The following is a 6,582-nucleotide window of genomic DNA, read 5'->3' as shown; positions in this document are numbered from 1 at the left end:
GTAATGTGAAAATCATGGTTTGTAATGGTTGTGAACTTCCTAAGTATACTAGAAGTTCATATCTTCCAGTTAATAATGAAAGTTTAGTTTCCTTCATGATGATTTATTTTGATGTGTGGACAGTGTGTAATGTGAAAATCTTAGTTTGTAATGGTTGTGAATTTGCTAAGTATACTAGTAGTCCATATCTTCCAATCAATAATGAAAGTTTAGTTCCCTTCATAATGATTTATTCTGATGTGCCGAGCCCTAACCTAGTAGCCTCCTTATTTGGTTATAAATAGTTTGTAACTTATATTGATTCTTACAATACGACAACATAGATGTATGTGACTCATGCAAAAATAAAAGTGTTCCCCTTTTTCACTCCTTCCATAGAATCATTAATACATTGTTTGGTGCCAAAGTAAAAGTTTTACAAAGTGATAATGGTACTTAATATATGGAGAAGACTTTTGTACTTATTTAGACACTCATGAGATCATACATCAAACCAGCTGTGTTAATATTTTTTGTCCAAAATGGTATATTTGAATAGGAAAATAGACATCGTCTAGAAGTTGTTAAGACTTTTATGTTCAATATGAATGCCCCTAATTAAGGTCTAGTGGGAGATGCAAAACTTACTACTACCTACCTCATCAATTTTATGCCTCTAAAGACCTTGGATTGTAGATGTCTGATCAAACATATTCAAGGTAGTAACTCTTACATTATCTTTCCAAAAATCTTTGGGTGTGTTTATTTTGTGTATAAATAGACTAGAGGAAAACTTGATCCTGGAGTCTTGAGATGTATTTTTGTTGGGTATTCTAGTACTAAAAAGGGATATAAATGTTATTATCCACCTACTAAAAGGTTTTATATGAGTATGGATGTTACTTTTTGATAGGCAAAAACATATTTTCCTCCTATCTTGTCACCTCTATAGGGGGAGTATAATCATGTGGAAGAGGTAACTCAACCTATTCTCAAGTTGCCTATATGTAGTAGTTAGGTGAAGCATGAAAGTGATGATAAAAAGTTGGATGGAGATCAAGTTCAAATTGATGTGGCAACAAAGAATGAATAGGCCTGATCTGCTATACTATGATGATGTTATCATCGATAACACTCTACATGGCAAAACATTAAATCTCAATTCAACTCTTTTGGAATCGTGTAATCCACTTCTTCTTTCTACTCATGATTTATCTGTTGAGACACCTTCACATAATTCTTGTAATAGTGACTTTGATCTTCTAATAGATGTTAGGAGTGGGCTTAGGTCATTTATTCAATATTTTATCTCTAAATTTGTTTCTTATGGCTCACTGTCTCCTTCCTATATATAGATTATTTTTGTCTTCCTTGAATTCTATCTCCGGACCACAAGGGTGGAAGGAAACTATTAATTATTCTTGATGGAAAGATGTCATGGTGGAAGAAATGAAAGCCTTAGTCGAAAATAGAACTTGGGAGCTTTATTTACCTATCTTTGGGCAAAAGGTCAATAGGATGTGAGTGTGTATTCATAATGTAGAAAATGGTTCTATTGAGAGGTCTTCCTACACAATGACTAAGAAGGGGAATTTATTATTGATGCAATTGACCTCTAGTTAAGGTTAACCAAGCTCGAGTTGGCTTTAGTTGGATTTCGATATTTGATCAATATATTTGTTAGTTAATTAAGATATCAAATAGGTCAAGAGTGATCGGATATTTAATAGTTGATCAATATATTTTTAAGGGGTTTACAATGTGATCAATTGACTGTTGAGTATGATTAGTAGATTGATGCATCAGTCGAGTGCACCACTCAACTAATGGCATTGTTGAAGCGAATAGAAAATTTCTGAGTTGATTCAAGAACTCAACTAATAGTCATTAGATGATTAATGGGTACCATCAGTCGATTGGTGCTGAGTTGGACAGAGTCATTGGGTTATAAAGTATGGTAATGTTCAACTCTTGACTAGAGTAATCGACTAATGTGAGCTACCAATCGACTATTAGGTGATTTTCAACCCCTACCTAAAGCCTATAAAGGAGGATTTTACAGGTTGATTCTTGGAGATTTTAAGGGAAAGTGTTATATTTCAAACCTTTAGGAGGCATTCTAAAGCAACCACAACATGATCAAAGTCAAACTACTTTTTTGTGTAAACTTATTTTTTCGATTGCATTCAATATCATTTGTATATTTATGTTTGTCTTGTATTATTTTGTAAGAATAAGATTGTAAGATGTTTCTTCACTTTTAGAAGTATTCGAGAAGGAGAAAATAGTGGTACTACCATTAGGATGCTAGACAGTGGAGTAGGAATCTTGGGTTCTGAACCACATAAAAATTGATTTATTATTCTTGTGTTATTCTATGTTTGTTTTGTCTATTTTTCACTATGCATTAACCTTTTGTAGACTAGCACACGATTGATTGGATCGACAAAATCAAGAATTGTTATTCAACCCTTTAGCGACATCACCGGTCCCAATATTTATTTGGCAATCTCACCTATTTTTTCTTGTTAGAAAATTGAAGGGAAAGTTTGTCATTTAAAAAAGACTATATGATTTGAAATAGTCACCTTGGGCTTGGTTTGACAAATTCATAAAGTTAATGATAACTTTGTCTACAAGCAAAGTAATGTAGATTACACTATGTTCATCAAATATCTCAATGGTAAGATTTGTTAGTATTAGCCCTAGAGTAATTATGTGATGATTAACTATGAACTTTTGTATCATATTCTATTATTAATAAATATAAAGTTTAGTTATTATATTTACTTCATGTTTATGCCAAATAACTAAATATAATAATGTCCTTGAGTAGTAGGTATCTACATCATATCAATTAGTTGAATTGATAGTGAGATGATATAGAAAACACTACTCTTAACTATTCCTAGTCAAGTATTAATATTCAAGGATAATATTAATGTATTGAGACTAGCATGTAGGTTAATTGATTACTTGATCTCACAAGTTATGGATATATGATATCACGTTGACACATGAGTATATATTAGAGAATATATACTGAATTAATCCACTATGAGAAAGTTTCATGGATCATAATATGAATATCATAAACTTGCTGATGTGATTATTGGTATGAATAGTCCTTAGACCTAAAGTCACTATGGTTCCCTACATAAGGAGTTGCGTACTTTGGTATCGTCAAACATGACCTGTAACAGGGCGGACTATAAAGGCGATCACTTGGTATGCAACGAATTATGCGAAAGGATATGAGTGATGTAGATGAAATCTATCCCTCTCATATGACGGGAGTGATATCTGTGGGCCCCTTGATCGAGTAGCACTACTAAATGCATGACCATGTTCAAATGAGTCAATGTGAGATATTGAGCTCATTTGCTTAAGTGAGTCTATTTGAGGATTAAGAAACACAAAGATTGATATCGAGGATGACACGGTCTATGCCTCATTGATCAATCTAGATATCGAGGATAGAAGGACATCATCATACATTATAATAGTCACGGAAAGGTTAGGTTGGATCTTGACTTTCTCGTCATTAGGGTAGCAATGATGCATTGCTAGATGCCGCTCATTAGTTATGTGTTTAAAACGGTTTAGATACATTACCAACATTAGGATAACTTATTGGGTCATATATAAAGGACACAAAGCTTCAGAAATTGATTGATTTTAATTTTACTAAAATATTAGATTAATTGAGTTAGACTCAAGTGAACTCAGTTGGATTATGAGATTGAGTCTAATTTGAGTTAGACCACTGAACCAAATTTAAATGAGATATTGATTCATTAAAATATTTAATGAATTAATAATAGAGAAAAATCTGCATTGGATGAAGAGAAGATAAAAAGCCAACATGAGAAATATGTGCTCTATTTGAGTTTTAATTGACTTTAATGTGGGAAGCTAAAGAGGTAAAAAAAACCCTTCATATTCATGAGATGAATATAAAAGTTTTTTCTTATATTTTTCAAAGAAGATAAGGTATTTTGAGCTATCTTCTCCCTCTTGGCGGTACATACCTTTTCTTCCTTCTTCTTGTTTTGGCCGAATCTCCTTATGTGGCTAACACCACAAAGGCAATTCTTTTTTGAAGCTTGAGATCGTGTTCTTGTGGATACGTATAGAGGCATGAATGCTTGAACGTGCAAGAGATCCGGTGAATCAAGGACGAGTGAGATAAGAGAATGACACGCTCCAAAGGAATAAATCTATTAGATAGATAAATCAAACTTCGTACGAGTTTTCTTTCGCATGGATTGCTCGTTGGGATCCTATTTCCGCTACAAATTTTATTATTTGTCGCATAGGATTCCCTACAAGATTATTATTCTTATTATATATATTATTGATATAATGATGACAAGTGATAATTAAGAAGAGATGACTAAACCAAATAAACATTTAGCTACTAAGTTTAAGATTAAAGATTTGGAAAAACTAAGATATTTTCTCAGGATAAAAGTTGCTCAATAACAAAAAATATTTATTTCTCAAAGAAAAAACGTTGTCTACTTACTATGCTATAAACCTGTAGATACTCCTATTGAATCCAATCATAGACTATAAAAAAGTTAGAGAATTCATCGATATTAACTGATATTGAAGATTGATTAGGAGACTCATTTATCTTTCTCATATATATATAATTTAATATTGCCTATGCAACAAGTATGGTTAGCCAATTTATGCATAGCCCTAAAACTATACATCTTCATTTTGTTTTTCAAATTCCACAATATCTCAAATCTAGTCCTTGGAAAGGATTATACCCTTCTCAAATAATGGTTATGAAGGAATAGAAGCATACACCGATATTAATTGAGCAAGATCTCCTATAGATAGAAGATCTACTTTTGGATATTGTGGTCTCATTGGCAGAAATTTGGTAACTTGGAGAAGCAAAAAAAAAGTGTGGTCGATAGGTCAAGCGTTGAGGTATAATACAGAGCTATGGTACAAGGAACTTGTGAACTTCTATGACTTAAAAGGCTTATGAAAGATATTCATCTTCTCTAAAATGAGTTTGTATTGCTATGTTGTGACAATAAAACAACTATTAACATTGCTTATAATCTAGTCCAACATGATCATACCAAGTATACATTGATTCTTTATTAAAGATAAAATCACAGACTAAGAATCAACTATATAGAATAAAAGTGTCAACTAGAATATGTATTTACTAAGGGCTTAAATATAGCATATTATTTCATTGCATTGTATACAAGATGAGAATAATAGGTAAACATGCACCAACTTGAGGGGGATTGTTGACATGGGTATGTAGGATCGAGTAGTTGGGGAGGTGGATAGCCACAAACAAAAACTGAAGATGAAGTAAAAGAATAACGCTTAAAAGAAAAATGTTAAAGAACAAGACAAATAAAACATTACAAGAAAAAGTGGTTAAAGTAATGCTAACTCAAGGATTTACATGGTTCAACAACCCTCAAGCTCCTACTCTACAGCGTATGATCTTTTAACTAACTTTATCCTTCTTAGAAATCATTTGGAGATGGAGAAACCTCTTACAAACTTTTGTAACAAAAGAGTAAAAGAGAGTTACAAAATAGAGTGAGAACTTGGTGAGTAAGAAATTTGGTAGAGTATCTTTGTTGTGTGATGGGAACCCCAAGTATACGGTTGTCGTCAAGTAATAAAAAGTATCGAATCCACAGGGACTATTGTTAGCTATAGTGATGTCACAGGGCTAGTTATCTAGACTCTTAAGGAAGCGAAAAAGTTGAGGATTGTGTGTATGTGGTAGAGAGAGAGATTGGCCTGGGGGTTTATGGGTGAGATGGATAAGTCTAGGATTTCAATTTTACATCAATGCTAGGTGATATCCCTAATTCATGTTGTTCCCTTACTCTCAATGTTTACCACCTTGTGAGGATTCTAACCAAGATACCAACTCGACCTCGTCAGGTTTTGTCGGAATTAAACCATGATACTCTAACGCTACGATTACTAGTTCGGGACGATACCCAGATAGTCTGATTCTATAGCTCTCCCGCTGTCACCGGCCACTCCAGCAATACTACTGGTATACTACTCTCTGTCATCGAACACCCGATTAAGGGATTCTTTCCTAGTCATCAATAGCTGTTAGTTATCCCCTAAGGGAGTTTACTACCATATAAAGGTCACCTCAGAAAGTTCGGTTAAAGGTTCACCTTCTGTCACAAAGCACTCCGGTCATACGATCCTAAGATCCCCCTACACAGTAATCTACCCCTCATAATCATAAATATGTGCTCACACAAATATTTCATCAAACACGTTCAAGGCACACAATACATGAAACAAGTATAAATACTTCATAGAATAGGAAAAATAACATGAACTAGTTCTTACATCACCATCATTACATTAATATTCATCCTACATCCTAAACTCAAATATCTACTCCATTACAAGAAGATTACAATAGGAGTGCAAGAAATAAAATATCATCCACATGAAAGGGAAGGACTTATCTTGAAACATGGGCATCCTTTGAAGATCTTCTTGTTCCGGTGTAGGATGGATTGGTGGAGAGGAGTCGGAGAGGACGGATCTGTAGGATCGGAAACACGCTAGAGGGGGGGG

Source organism: Curcuma longa, chromosome 19, assembly GCF_044706935.1.
Source record: "Curcuma longa cultivar G26 ecotype Majalengka, Jawa Barat chromosome 19, ITB_CL_G26_1.1, whole genome shotgun sequence".
Taxonomy (NCBI): Eukaryota; Viridiplantae; Streptophyta; class Magnoliopsida; order Zingiberales; family Zingiberaceae; genus Curcuma; species Curcuma longa.
The sequence above is the reverse complement of the archived record's forward strand: the minus strand, read 5'-3'. Positions refer to the sequence as shown.